The sequence below is a fragment of the Pithys albifrons genome, chromosome 5, assembly GCF_047495875.1.
Source record: "Pithys albifrons albifrons isolate INPA30051 chromosome 5, PitAlb_v1, whole genome shotgun sequence".
NCBI classification, from domain to species: domain Eukaryota; kingdom Metazoa; phylum Chordata; class Aves; order Passeriformes; family Thamnophilidae; genus Pithys; species Pithys albifrons.
In genome coordinates this window covers 22,123,829-22,140,112 of record NC_092462.1, presented here as the reverse complement: position 1 = coordinate 22,140,112, position 16,284 = coordinate 22,123,829, and the positions used below count along the sequence as shown (strand labels likewise).

At 38.4% G+C, this 16,284-nt stretch overlaps 1 protein-coding gene across 2 annotated transcripts in view; it reads right to left on the bottom strand.

The window, feature by feature from the left end:
* The window catches only part of BMPR1B (bone morphogenetic protein receptor type 1B), a 243,653-nt gene that overhangs the window by 95,179 nt on the left and 132,190 nt on the right, over positions 1-16,284 (bottom strand). The gene's annotated exons all lie outside the window — the stretch shown is intronic.

Here is a 16,284-nt window from a genome sequence, read left to right as displayed (position 1 = left end):
CAATCAACGCTCAGATGACTAGCTCAGGTTCAAGGGTTCATTGCACATGAATATCCATAAATACCACTGACAGCCTTAGCAGTATTAATGAACTTTGCAGCAACTCATGCAGGCAGTCTACACAATACAAGAACATAATGCCCCTAACCTTAAAGCAAGAAACCTGCAGAAACAATTCTGAGCTGCTTTTACAGCTGAGACAGTGTATTTCAGAACTATTTAAGTAGTCTACCCTTGTTTGCAAAATGTTCATGTATTTGTTATTTTTTAAATCATTAAATAGAATGGAAGGAAACATGAACTATATGTAAAGGTGGTCAATTCCACTGAATCATCACACCAATTAACAGTATATTCTTGCCTCCATTGATTTAAGCATGCAACATTACAAGTTAACACCCTGGGCTTTTTAAGGCATCACATAATATTTTATCTTTAAGGTGCTTATATTTTTCTTCTTGCAAACACTGGCCACAGTACCACACAGCCTCCCATAAACAGGTATTTCTGGCATCTCCTAAAATACATGCCCCACTCCCAGGTCAAAAATCAGATCTACGTTAAAGAAATACTCTCTATTTGAAATCTAGGGAAAACATTTAAAGTATTTGTTTCTCTAAGTTCATTGTAAAGACACGGTTTCTGTGTGAAGCTGTGGCACAGATAGTAGAGGAAGCTGCTATATACAAATCCACGTACTTTGTAAATGCTCTTAGCAAGAGTGAGCACATTGGAAATACAGTGTATTTTCAACTGGCTCCTTGTTTTAGGAACCCTAGGGGTAGATTAAGATGATTTTAAAGAGTTATGAACTAGGAAGATGTATGATTATTAAGTCAATGGTGGTTTTCTAAGTACATACAATGTGGCAGCTATGTCCCTTCCTATCTTCTTGATCTCAGTCCTGGCAGAGAACTTTCTACAAGTAGCTTTTTGCTACTTTTAAAGGCACACAGAAAGCTATCACATCTGTTCCGCTCCTTACAAAACACTAGCTAGAGTGAACTGCATGAGACCCCCATCTATTTCACAGACAAGTTAGCTAGGCTTTTTAACCAGCCTTCAACAGCAGCTTAAGACAAGATACCTGAATTTACACTAAAGCAGACGAGGAGTATTCAGTGGCCTTGCCCATTCTCTTCAGTAGAAAGGCAGTAATCATCAGCAGATAAGTGGTAATGTATTAAAACCAGCACATCTGTTCCAGCAGCAAACATCTGTCTGCATTCTACTTTATCAATGGATGGACCTGCAGTTCACTGTAAGAGAGCTCAGTGTTATTATCTATGATGTCTATCATGCAAACTAATAAGCTTCAGTGCTGCAAGGCTCAAATATAAGTTAGAGATGATGCCAATTATTTTATTACTAATTTGCTTTCTGATACATAACATTAGATGAGAAGCCTACTAAGTTAGCAGATCATTCTGATTTTGAGCTCAGTTTACATATTCATTGCTGATGATGACCAGAATCTCCACAGGCCTTTGCTATGGTCTGATCAGCTTTACTAACCTCTGCACCAGAAGGTCAACATAAATATCATGGCATGTAATAAAACCTTTCTTATTTCCCATGTGATCCTGGCATGAAAAAAATGTTTGCCAGATTGATCATGCTGAAAGACTGCTTTTTTCAATGTCAGCTTTTTTTCCTTCCTCTGTTGATTGATTGAGAAGTGCTTCTGCATAGCTTCAGAAAGCTGCTTCAGCCACCAACCAACCTGAACCAGAAATAATAATGCTTTTCTTGGCCACAACAGGCCTTCATGCAGGAATACCCCAAAGGCATGTTGTTCTTGCAAGTGATTCCTCTCTTCCATGATGGGGGGAAATTCTGTCTTTAGCATCAGTATGGATGCACACCTCTCTGAGAGCCCCTCAGAAGAGAAGATGGCAGGAAAGAGACTTCAGTTCACCAGAGCATCTGGCCTACCCCTGCCCACAGAGTCTTTACGAGAGGGAAAAGTGGGGCCTAGATCATAAACTAGGTGAGTCAGCCCCTGCTGATCACTAATTTTAAGTAAAGAATGAGTTTGTAATTCCAGAAAAAGCAAATCAATACAGTAGCCAAGCCATCTGCATTTTCTGTCTCCAGTGTTTGCCTCTTCAGAGCTTCAAATTTCTAGGGGTGGTTTTGGCAGTCCTTTTAACATATCACCTTACTGCTAATTATTATCTCTTTAAAACCTCTGCAAGGGATTTTCCCCAGATAGATGGGGCAGTAAGCACAAGCCTCTCTAGTGGCTGAAGTAACATGACATGGACGGGTTAGCCCTATCTTTTCTTCCTTGTTCTCCAGAGCTATTAAACCATACCCACAATTAGCTTTGTAAATGAGGACCTGAATGAGGTGCTTATCATTGATATTGTGTTGAAAATCCCTCTAACCCTGTGCTAGGACACAGGCTGTTATAGAGAAAGTGACACACCTCTAAGTTTGGACAAGTTTTAACACAAGTTTGAAAACTGACATAATGCAATATTGCTATTTGAATATCCTGATTGCAAACTACAGACTATTGTAATTCTTTTATCATTCTTAAAACACTATGAGTGCTGCCCTATATTTCCTCAGTGACATGCAAATACAGCTTGAGAGCATTTACCATAGTCCTTCTTGGATAACTAAAAGGCCATGAATTCAGTGACAGTAATTTGCTTTAGGGCTGATGGATGATAATTATTAACATATATAGACTGAGATGGTACTTTATGCATGTGTATAGGATGCAAATATTGTCTCAAAGCTAGAGGCAAATAGAGGGCTATCACAAAGGCAACAGAAAGAGCTGGCTAGGGAAGAGCCTGAGTGGTGCCTGAGTGTGGAAGACAAGCTGTTCACTGGCCAAATGTTGCCACTTTCAGTTGCCAGAGTGTCTGTCAGCTGAAATTCCAGCCAAATATTCCATAGAAGAAAATCCTAAAATAAAACTAATATATAAAATAATCTCCCAGAAGTTAAGTAGTCCTTCCTTTAAACAAACAAATATTGAATTTGTTAATCTCAGGCCCACTGAAAAAGTGCTATTTCTCAGAACTGTTACCAAATAAAGATGCTATTTCTATGTTTCCTTAGAGGGAACTGCTTACCTTTTAAAAAGCACCGCAAAATAGTCTTTGCAACTGATTTGCTATGCTACTATTACTGACATTTAGCAGTAGAGAAGGATTACTTTGGGAAATATGCAGATCTTGCCATGTTAAAACTTGGACAGAAATTACCATATGTGATGACTCACATTCAAGACTGGATTTTCACAAAATAAATGCTGCATTTTAGGAGTTTCTACCTCTAGTCTACAGAGTAATAGGAAACAAACATGTTCATACTTTCTTGTGGTAGTCTGGGATTAACTAGGTCTAGAACCAAAAGGACCCTAACTAAAATATTAAACCTGAGACTCTCAAAAACAAAGGAATAGAAATACCTGAAAAGTCATATCACTCATTATATTTTGTGTATATTTAACACATTTCTCATAAACCCTGATTCGTAACTTGAATTGTGAGTCTATTAATTAAAATCACATATACATAATAGTCACAATGAGGAGATATTTGTACATTCAGTCCCCTGGGAATCTGCCACCTAAACCGAGTTGGACAGAAATTCAATTAACTTCCCAAATTAGAAAGCTCTTAAAGCATCTCAGAAGTTTTTTCAACTCCTCCATTGTTTTCATTTGGACTCACAAACAGAGGTCGGCAAAACCTTTAAGCCTTATCACTATTGCAGGAAATGTGCTAATAAGACAGAAGAGTGGGGAGCCCAGACACAACTTTGAAGTCACACCTTTACACAACAGCATCTTAATTGCCAGGAAAAGGATGCACTGTAGTCACACTTGCAGTAAGTCACAGATGCTGTAGATGCTGTTCAGTTGGTCCCTAATTGTTGCACTCAATGACAATTAAGAGAAAAGATTCCTTTGGACCTCTTGACCTTTTCAAAATTTCAGCTTTTTTTCCCCCTGTCATTGTACACTGAGATATTTTTCTGCTTTAAACATCTGCACAGTCTTGTACCTCAAAGATACAATTTTGCAACAGAAAATTCTAACAACTTCTGTGATGCAGGCTATTCTGTGCGTGGATGCATTTTCAGTTCGGGATTGCTTTTCACTGTGTTGCAAAAGTTCTTTCAAGTATGAACCTCATCAAATGCCAGAAAGCAGAACTGAAATTTCCTCTCCCTTGCCATGCAGACATTGCAGAGTACCGTTCTGGCAAAGGGGCAAACAGCAACCAAACAGATTAGAACTGTGGAAGTAAGATCTACTAGTGCCTATACATTTGGAAAAGTGCCTACATCTTCACAGGCTGGGATTTTCAAGGGAGATAAAAACACACTGCAATCATTTGCACAGCATTCATTTTATGTTTTCATTCTCTTTCAATGGCAAAAGCTTCAAATAATCTCTTAAAATCAGGTGATTTGAACAGAAGAATTTCTTGATTTTTTTTCATGCTAGTCTTTGAGTTTTCAAACTTCTCCCTTATTTGACGAGAATTAGAAACTTCATTTTGCTTTATTTCATGAAAACAGACAGTTTCATTTGATCACTTGAGTGTGGACACTTGGGATATCAGACAAAGGGCAATTACTGAGAGGCTAATGATGAGGTTACAAACGCTGGCAGCTCTGGGCATGCAATCACAGTACTGCAAGGGAATGCTGACAAGTCTGCTGGCACATCTTTCAATCTCCTACTGAAAATGCTAATTCACTGACATCCATTTAAAAAAAAAATCTTTCAAACTGCACTTGCTAAAACATTCTTCATTATAACTTCAGGACTTCATCTGCTGTATGTGAGCTGACTTCCCAGATGTGATGATCCCAAAGAGATAACTGGAGTATTGTATCACCTACACACCCTACATTGCTGATGTTGTACAGTTCTGAAGTTCTGTAGACATACAACAGAGATATTCACACCTATCTGTGTCACTAGTAAACACACTGCAGGAAAATGAGCTGGATGTGTAGCTTCAGCATACAACACAAGTAAACATGTGAATAGTAACAGGGAAAAATGTCTGCAACAGGAGAGTCCTGGGGATCTGAGGAAATACTGAGCCAGATGCCGCTGAAGAAGTGATCTTTTGTGCCACCCTTTTCAAATAAACATAAAAGAGCAATGAGTGCCACTATGAATTCCTGAGTGACCTCACCTTGAACATAGAATATAATGATAATATAAATACTCTACTACATAACACCTTATTTTTTTTTTAACTACATGAGGTTGACAGACTCCTATAGTTACTTTCTAGCAGTTGAACTTGGCCAAAATTGTAATTCTTATTTCTGCTAGGTGCCAGCATGTATCCTGTACAGGCAGAGGAGGAAGAAAAAAAAGGAAAGTATAATTTTCCCCTTGAACAGCAGCCAGCAGAAGTGATCTGTCAGGCCACTGGAGAAGATGAGCACATGATGTACAATGTCCTCCATGGAACAGAAAGCCTTCAGCATCTATCCTTCAACTTCTTATCCCTTTAAAGTGTTTGTAAAACAAATTCCATGTTTTGTTCCACCTCCTGCAACTTTCTGTCCTCTGCTCTGGAATGTGAAGACAAGCTAGACAAAATACTAGGGAGGGCCTCAGAGAAAGAGGGGACCTTCAAATCCAAGCAACCTCCTCAAGGACGGGGCTTGCAATCCACTTCTATGTTTGCAGTTGGCATAAAGAAATTTCAATATTTGTAACAAAACATACACTGAAATTGTGTATGTCTTAGCAGAAATTTACTTTCAGCTCTCCATTCTGAAATCAGTCCTCAGCGAGAGTGTTATAAAGCTGACCCATGCTCTTATTGCCTGGACTGACTTAAGATGAACAATGCTTTTGTCATTGGGTTTTGTTTTCTTGCTTGAAATTTTTTGTCAGGGCCATAGAGATATATAAGCAATAAATTGATATAACATTACAATTATGTGTTTCAATGGTTAAATATTTTGCTTTTAACTAAAATTATTTTAATCCTCAATGTACCTTCTAAACTGTTTCTAACTGAAAGTAGGAAGAAATTTTTAAATCTCTCTATGGATGTGTTCTTTGTTTTGAAGAAAAGAAAAACAAAGATGTTTCAAAATCAATGCCTTATGCCTTGGAGAGTATTAATGAGGTAAGACATTTCCAAAGAGACCAGAGAGTGACAATATCACACAGACTGTGGTGGTTCCACAACTGCAGAACAGCCCCCCAGCAGTGAACGCCTACTGAAGTGAAGCAAAGAAAAGTCAGGACAGAGGGAGGTGGAGAGAGAGGGGGAGAGAGAGAGAAAGGAAGAGAAGGAAAAAAACCAAACTGTTGCAAGTTCATGCACCCCTATTACAAATTCATTTTAATTAAACAAAGAGATTATATAGACTTTGCTGACAGGGATTACCAAAATAGAATGGGCCACCTGCCCCTTACAGCCCAATTAATTAGCAGAGAATCTGAGGTGCCAATTATCACAAAGGAATAAGAAAGGATCAGTAAACACAGCTCATGGTGAACTTGAAAATTAACTCTTTCAGCTCACAGCTGAAGCCCCACAGCCTTACACACAGCCCTGATGCTGCTACAACCCTCTAAAAATCCCACACTGAAAACAGACTACAGACTTCTGCAGATCCCTCTTTCCAGTGGTCTTGTGAACTATGTCCACTCCTGCTCTTCCTGAAGTCCTCAGTGTACTTTTAAAAATTTTGTCACTGAATTTAAATAGTGGATAAAATCATTTAAGTTTGAAAGGTTTCCTCAAAGCAAAACACAGGCTTCTCCCTGTGCTTTGAGGTACATCAGGAAACATAGATTGCTTTCCATGCCATACCAACGAGGTTTTAAGACAGCAAGTCCCTAAATAGAATTCCAGTTACTGGCAGGTAACAGCTACAAATTTTAATTTTCTAGGAAGTAAGTTCTGGCTCATAGGGGCTTGCCTCCTTCTCTCCCTCCCCATACATGAAGAAGGCCCCCTTCTCTTTCAAGCTTTCATAGGGTAACTCCAGGAGTAAAAGGCTTATTGAGAAAGTAAATGGGAAGGCTGAGCAGCAGTAACTAATCGCAGCCTATTTTCCTGGAGAGCCCACAGCAAACCTGTCATCACAGCTTAACCTGACTTCATGGTTTCCTGGAGGCCATAAAAACAAATGAACAATCGGATGCACAGCCATGGAAGCAAAAAAGGCAACTGCTCCCTTTGTTATTTTTTTCCCCCCGAAATATAATTTCTTTTAGGGAATGTTTACCTCTCCACTATGCATATGCTCATTTTATGGTTATATCGACAGTTACTGAAAGTATTATACAGAATGATAAACAGCTTTTAGAGCTATAAATACTCAAATCAAAAAGGGTGCATGAACCCTCAGTTAGCTCAGTGTAAATTCCGTGGTTTTCTGTTGTCTTTGTTGGATTCGACTACCACAGCTGGAATTAAACCCCACTCCCTGTTTTTGTGCTATTTCTTCTCTATTGCATTTGAGACAGGAAAAAGAAGTGTGTCATTAAGTATCAGTTATGCAAAAGTTGCATTGATTCAAATGGGGAAAATACTAACTTCAAAAGTTTGCTTTACTGTCACCATTGTTCTGTATTACTGTAAATAAAAATGAGAACAGGGTTGTTACAAGCACAGAGGGAAGCACCTGTAGTACAACTGGATGTAATCACACAACTGACGTTGCATAATTACACTTCCATATCTATCTTGAGAACTGCAAAACAAAGTCCAAATACTTCAACAACACAACCTGTGAAATACAAAAAGTTTTATAAGCAAATTTGCTTGCAATTCCAAGCTCTTCTTTTCTAAGTGCCTGCTGGATCATTACTCAATGGCTTTATTGTTTCAGGATCAGAATGTGAGGGCTTTGGCTTTACAATGCACAGTTTGTCACTCTTTGGATAGAGGAGCTGTGAACCAAAGGAGCGGGACATGCTTGCGTTTAACACAGTGTGCTCTGAAGAGTGGAGCACATGCTGGCAGCACTTGAAAGCCCCGAAATACCAACCAGTCACTCCAGTTAAATTGGTGAGACCTCCACATACCTGTGGGGTGTGAAAAGGCCCCGGTGCTCATCATTCTGCATTAGGATTGAGTTCATCTTATCAAATGGGCCTTTGAGCGTATTGTGAAGTAATTTACCAACCGAAAAAATCATAACGATTTTCCACTTCATTTACTTCAACAGTAGCTACGTAATGTCAATAGTTTTAAACATTTAATTAGACACACCACGTGTTTTATGCTCTACTAATTACATAAAATTGTGCTCAATAATTTTCTTCCCATTGAAACAAACCTTAAGCAGCTGTTAAAACACTAATTAGGTGAATGCTTCCATGCTGTGCATTTGACCTGGTGCCAAGCGCGTTCCTCCCAGTGGTGAGCAGGGTTTTTCCAGTGTCCATGATGGAACTGTAAACGCATGTCAATCTCTGCCATGCCACAGAACCAAGAGCGAACTCCAAACATTTATTTTGGCCCTCACCTTTGAAAACTAACATAATATATAAAATGCAACAGTTCAGAAAGATGTTTAATTATACTGGGCTTTTCATTTTCTCCACTTCCAAAGAGCAGCTAAATTTGACGCAGAGCTTGTCATTTACAATCTCCCATGAAATCAGCACTTTTTACTACACTGGAGCTGCTTCACAAATGTTATCTCACAGTACAGTCAAATGGAAATACTATGAAACATTGCTGAGCCTGTTACAAATGAAGCCCTTAGTACTGGGATATTTTAGAGAAATTTTACTCCTGAAATATTTTAAAAAGTTATGTCAACCACAGTTATGGTGCATAGAGTGGCACGGGATGGAAACCCCTTTTTTAATTTTTCAGTTTTACATGAAAAGAGAATTCAGAGAAGTTTTATTTATTTTAGATAACCTTATGAAAGGGCATGTAAGTCTTACCATTGACAAGTTTTTGGTGATCCTGAATTGAGTCAGTACCTCTGAATCTTTCAATTGGCTTCACTTGGAGCTTCAATCCTGGATGTAACTCCACTAAAATCAGGGTCTCTTAATTACTACGTCTGTACAGCTACAGACCTAATCTTGGTGTTCCTACAAGAACAGAGGCCTGGCAGAGGGTCTAGATTGCAATTAACAGGAACTGGCTGACACAGTTCCTACCTCAGCAGTCCCTTCAACCTGCTCAAGACTCTTTGAACTGGGATTTCAGTCTTGACCACATCCTGACAGTTCAACTCCACTTCAAGATTTGTTCCAGAAGGATTCCAATTTCAGTGATACATATTTACACTTTTCTCTGCATTTATTCTTTGAAATTAGACCCTAGTGAGTGTACATAAATGATCAAAAATTCAAAAGAAAATGGATTTTCCTCTGTCTTTGATATACTTGGACAAATTTTTAAGAATTATCACCTGTTATCCTTGCTCCTCTACAGCAGCAGAAGTGTGCCTGTTATATTACAAAAAATAGATGTCTATGTTTTAGTTAATATCTGGTCTTCCCAAATTATTTTAACTATACTTTTTTTTTAATCATTTCTAGAAATTGGTAATCTGGCTGACGGTGGGTCTTCTAAACACATCACACCTGTGGACTTTCTTCTTTTATATATACTATGTAGAACAATTCACAATTACTATTCACAAAATAATTATTTCATTTCAAACAATTATAAATTTATCTTAAAGTGTTATCTTAACACTCATTGAAACAAATAATCAGTTTACAATCCCTTGCTCGTGTGAAGCACTAACTCTCAAAGGAAAATGAATCACAAGGCTTTCCACTAAGATACGAAGCCTGCCAAGACTTGCAGGACTCCTTCCAAAACACTTCTGAAAAATGAAGAGGGACACATCCTGGCTTCCTTTTCTCGTGCCATTATGAGCTGCATCGGGTGTACTCTTGAATTTTATTTTTGAACTTGCATGTTCTGAAGTCAGGGACATCACTAAAAAGGGTATGATTCTAATCCACATACCACATCATTGAAAACTAAGAATAGAAGTGCTTAAAAAAAAATCAACAAAACAAAACATAAAAGATGTTGAATTCCCATAGGTCATATTGACCTCATGTACCTATACAAATGGAACAAACATAGCTCTTCTCTGGGAGAAGAGACTGACCCTCACTTCACTGCATCGTCCTTGAAGGCAGTTGTAGAAACCAGTAAGGTCTCTCTTGAGCCTTCTTTCCTCCAGGCTAAACAACCCCAGCTCCCTCATCTGCTCCTCAACAGACTTCTGCTCCAAACCATTCACCAGCTTTGTTGCCCTTCTCTGGACTTGCTCCAGGACCTCAGTGTCTGTCTTGTCATGAGGGAGCCAAAAGTGAACACAAGAGTTGAGGTGTAGCCTCACCAGTGCCGAGTCCTTTCTTATGTTGATGGACTGTTAACTCATAACAAGACCCCAGTACATCTTTCCAATGTTCTCATCTCACATTTGAAGATGTGCCTTTGATGAGATTAGATGGCTTCCCAAGGTCTCTTCAAAGCTGAACATTCTATGATGCCCACAGAACACTGACAATCACAGCAAGTGGCTGTAACCTCAGTATCTTTCACATACAGCTCAGTTCCTAATTCTTCCTTTTTACTGTGGGAGACTGTTGCACTCACCTGCCTCAGCCTGAGTAATGCCATCATGCCCTTTATATGCATAATGCACGGCAGAATATGGGGGCTAAAGGGTAATCTCCCCTACCAGCTTCCATATCTACTTCATGGAAACTTCCTTAATCAATGACATTCATGTTCTTAGCAATGAGTTCCTCTCAATAAAAATTACTTACTATTTTATGGAACTTGAAGGCCAATGACCCAAATTCCGTAAATCACTAAAAATACTTTTTCTCATAGAATCCTGAGTTGCTTTTTTCTCAGTAGCAGAGAAAGCATTTTACTATAAACAGTTACATTTTTGCCCACACTAAAAATTCTGTATTAAAAATACACTAAATGAGGGACAGATGTTTAAAACAGTGGACCTACAATGAAGTATTAAATATTGCTGGCACACTGCGCCCTTTGGTACAGTTTAGTCTCTTTTAGCAATAGGCATGTTTTCACAGCTGTAAAAGCACCAAAAATTACTGTCTTTGCTCCAATATTAATATAGAAATCTATTAAAAAATATTCCAGACTGCTGAACAGATTAGACTATTGTTCATACATTCTATTATTAAAATAATTTGCTTTTATAGATTAATATTAAACTTTAATGTTTTGAAGTTTTTCAAGGGGAATACTGTCACTTTGAAGAGTACATAAATGATCTATATAAAACCAAACAATTCCACTTTTGTCAAAAGAAAAAGGCAAGCCTCCTAAGAAATCAAGCCGGCTACTTGATGTTATGCTCAATGACAAAAATCTGACCCATGACAGCACAGTGAAGGTGGATGATCTTGTGTGATATCACTCCAAGCATGCACTGGGTAAGCACTGTAGGATTAAAGACCTTTTTCATAGGTACAGGTGATATCTTAGAGCTATGGGAGCAAGAAGTGAGCCAGGACATGGAAGAGCAGATTCTGTGGTCTAGTAGATTTTGGTATTAATACCTGCTAAACATAAACATGAAGGGCAAAGATATGACACATACTACACAAAGAACATACTAAAATCTTCAGATCTTAAACTAGTAACTGTGGAGATGACCTTGGCAAATTCATAACCACAGTAGGACCTGCTTACCAGTGATGAAGTGCTGCCCACTTAAGTTTGCAATGCATATGGAATAACAATAGGTATGATATGTCCACAGCTCAATTTGTTTTAGTGAGTCCTACCCAAAATATCAATTAGGAACACTGTGACATGAAACTCTTTCGGTATTCAAAGCAATATGGAGAGAAAATGTTACAAAAATCTGCATCTGGTGTTAAATGAAATGTGGAAGACAAGCTTGGGCCCTTGAGGGAACCAGAAAAAACAAATCTGTTGAATATATATGCATCTCATAATCTTTTTCTAAGTTTCTGATGAAGAAGGGATGGGCAGCTCAGGAGGAACAAAGTTTGATTAAAAGCTCCAAACTCCAGAAACACTGTTTTAAAAGCTAGAAAGAAACCTAGAAGACAAGGCAGAACAAGACAGAATATGAGAAATACAATGAACAGGCAGTATGCTAGCATATATAGTAATAGAAACAAAGCCCCACAGGGCTTTGGGAGCTCAGCCTCTACTCAATAAACAAGTTCCTTGGACTGGAGACATTTTTTTTGGAAGGAGTTTGTATGGCACAAACATTTCTAGTCTCTTCCTGAAGCCCAAAAAAATCAAAACAAAAACACCACACACACACAAAAAAAAAAGCCTGAAGACATCGACAGCCCAAGTTAAACATGATTCTCAGCCTCTAGAAAGTCCCTTATTATCCATCTTGAGTAGGTCTTTGCTGAGGAGGTCCAACATAACTGTGAACCTAGAGGATGAAGCTGAAACCCTGTGATGTAATTCTTGCCTTGAAGGAATGCCCACTGCAGTGCTGGCAGTCACTTGGCACACAGAGGACTGTTTGCAGTGGCAAGACCAGTGGCAGCAGGCACCTGTGTTTACAGCCAGACCCACATCTTTGTAACCATTGCTGTCCTGATGGGCATGGCCCACACAGAGCCCCACCAACTTCACCAGACTTCCCCCAAGATGGGGTCCCAGCTGTGCATAGCTGGGGATACAGAGGTGTGAAACAGCAGCACTGCCACAGGGGCCAGCACAGCCCAGCACATGATGAAACCAAGAGAGCCCTCACCCTTCTAGTTAACAAAAAAACCCAGGGGCTGTAAAACACAAGAAGGGAGAGGGAAGCGGGGAGTAAAAACAATCTCTGAGTAGGAAAACAGGATAAATTCATTGAATAAATTATTTACTGGAATTATTCACTTAGCTTCAATTACAATCTATCCATTCTATCTACCATCTACATTAAATTATAATAAATTATTCTATTATAACTTGGCTTCATGCCTGCGGATTTGTAATAGCTTATTTGTTCAGAAAATAAAAGTCTGATGCTGCTTAACCTTCCACAGTATTTAGATGTGTATACCTGGATATACCCCAAAGACAGTTTCTTTTTGAGAAACTCAGTTCTTCTGTAAATTAAAGAGAGGGGGGTGAGCATATTATATTTAATTTGCTACCAGATATTTTGACAACATAAAATAAGACCCAAGACCTCAAAATAATCTTAAAACAAAATTATCCTGCTGCTTTCCTGAAGATTTTGGCATACATCCTGTACTGAATACACAAATGCAGTTCCGAGAATATATACACACCCTCCGTCCTTCTGCCATCAGGTCTCTACTGAGCAGATGTTTTAGGATTCTTCTGAATAAAAAATGTCTTGTTCTACTATACCAGACCATCTTTGATATTCACAAAGGGCAGGACTTGAAAATTGACTCCAAAAAGGGGGGGGAGATCCCAACATGAAAGTTGCTTTTTAATGTAATAAATAAAAGTTTGGTTTCCACAGTCACACAGAATGATTATTAGTTACGAATCCAAATCTGCACTGGGATAAAATGAGCACAGGTCAAACTAAAAGAACAGCAGGGGAGATGCAGTTAAATCAAGGGTTTGCAAACATGAGAACACTGCTCACCTTCCTTTCCTCATTCCTGTACTTCTACAATCACTATGCCTATAAACTGAATAGATCAGACAGACACTGAAATTTTAATTCTATATACACTTTAATTTTTTACATCTTACTTGACTTCAGCACTACATGTATCACATTATGGATTAAAGCAGCAATAAATAAGGAAAAAGGTGAGCAAAATATTGACTTCTATACATTTAATAGTACTCTATAAACAGTACAAAGCAAGAGATAACTAAGGCCTTATGGGTCTGTTTTACCAAGGGCTGCTGCTGGAGCAGCAGGATAAGGCCAAATTCTACCCACATGGGCAATCTGAAGGCACAGGTTAAAACAGCTGGGTAAAAGGGTGATCATGCTCTGAATGGGATGTTCTGTCCTTGGAAAAGGTCAACAACAACATAGAAAATAGCAATGCAGAGAAATTCCACCATAAATTCACATACACATTTCAAGAACCTGAAAGCACTTCAGATCCCTAATGAAACAAGATCCCACCTTTTCAAACATGCATCTCACTAAAAATGCTACACATCACACTAGTGAGATGAAACCAATGCACACTTTCTCCCTGACTCCTTACAGGAGTTGCGTGGGGTTTTATTTTGCTAATATTACCATGTTCTACCATGCTAGAAGTGTTTTTGAAATCCTGAAAACACATTAGCCTTACTTCCATGCAGTTTCATTGCTGTCTACTACTATTAAAGAGTAATAAGCATATACTTCAAAACTATAATTCACTTAGCTAGTTACCAGAGCCAGCATTATGTGAATAAGCTTGATATATCTCTGTTCCAAAACCTATCAGAAAACAATTTATGGAATCTAATAAATTAAAAATGAATTGTCTCCAGCAACCATATATTTCACAATAAATGTATGTTCTTTGATCACAACTGACTGTGCTGTGCTCTAATTAATTTTTATACAGAAGTTTGCTATTGGCCCTTAAATAAATTTTATACACAAGACTAATCAGTTAGCATTTTCACCTGTGTCTTTGTCTTTTCACCTTCCAACCAAGTTAAAAATTCACAGAATTCCAGTATTTCTGGCATAGCTTTCTACAGGTAAGCCATTTCAGTATATGGAAGGAAGGATCTATGTTTTCCCTTGCTTTCTTGACCCCAAGAGGCACATAATAGAAAGAAATACATGCAGACAGTTTAAGGACTTGCCTCTAGACAATGTGGCTGTGGAAATTAATTGCTTTCTAGCTCTCAGTTACTTTTTTACCCAGTGAAAAGTACTGGAATTACTCAACCACTGTGTATCCCCTCCACAGTCTTCTGAAACAGACACAGGGCCATTTGGTATTTCTGTTTGAAATGGCAAGTCAGCTGGCATGGAGTAGCATTTGGGCCCTGTTTCTGCTGGGGCGCTGTAATGTCCCATTTGTGAATGTATTTTCCTGTGTCAATGACCAGGAATCTGGAAAAAAACATCTAGGAGTGAAATACAAAATCTCTAATTTGGACTGAACGGTCTATGCACACCTTATTTTACACATATGATGTGTAGATTCTGGCATTGGATTTAGGGAAAGAAAATAGCAGTAAGGCTGGGGTAGAAGGCATTAGCCAGGGGAGAAAAATAAAGGGAAATGAGGAGGTTGGCCATTGACACTATTTACCTTCTGCTTTGCCATGGGAAGTAGATTCTGTTCACTTGTGAGAGAAAAATGCAATTAAAAATTCTAATTGATTAGAAGGAAAAAGAACTCTCCTTTCTTGTTCAGATCTTCCTCTGTTTTTATGCATTCATGTAGAAAGGTCTAAGGCTCTTTACATGTTTTTGCATAGCACCATCATTGTTCATGCTTACAAGTAATAAACCATGGCTGTCTACCTGCCAATAATCTCTGAAGGGCAATGCAATGCAAACACTTAAGCTATGAAAGATGCTCTAGTATATTTTATATAACTATGTACACACATATAAACATGTACCTATGCTTTTAAAACCAAAATAAGAGAAAGCTTGAGGAAATAAAAAAGCATCCCATAAATTCCAGTGAATTCCCAATGAGAAAGAGAATAGCAAATTTAGCCTCACATCAGGTGTCACTAGACAACAAAAAATTCTTGTTGCATACCATGTAGTCCAGAGACACCAGTAAAGCTGACATAATGTTTAAGAAAAAGTCAGAAAACTGTCTCTCTAGAGTTGCTTAAGTATGTAAGGATTCAGCCTTGGGATACAGCTGGATGACCCTGGGAGATCTCTGTCAGCATTTTTCTATGACTCTGTAACAGCAGTTAGGGGGATTTTAAAAATTAGTATTCTAAAAACATGCTTTGCTCTGTGAAGTCTCTGGCAAGAGGCATTGTTATATTTTGATACTGTATGCCTATAGACCGATACTACAATGAGTAAGTAGGAACATACAGAAATTAAATGAAACTTTTAGAACATGGGGTGGTGATTTTTTTTTTCATGTACAGACCATAAAAGATCATTTATGTTAAATGTTCAAAAATTAAAATAAATTCCATAATACAGACAGGAAGTCAGTGCAATAGGAACCAAATGGGAGTAATGGGACCCAGGTGGTTGGAATGGGTACAAAAACCCACATAGATGGCCATGTACAGCACAAATTGGAGCCTGGAGATGATTATAACTGGAACCTTCCGAAAGAAAGAATGGCTGTAAACTGTTGACTGTATCAATGCAAACATCTTG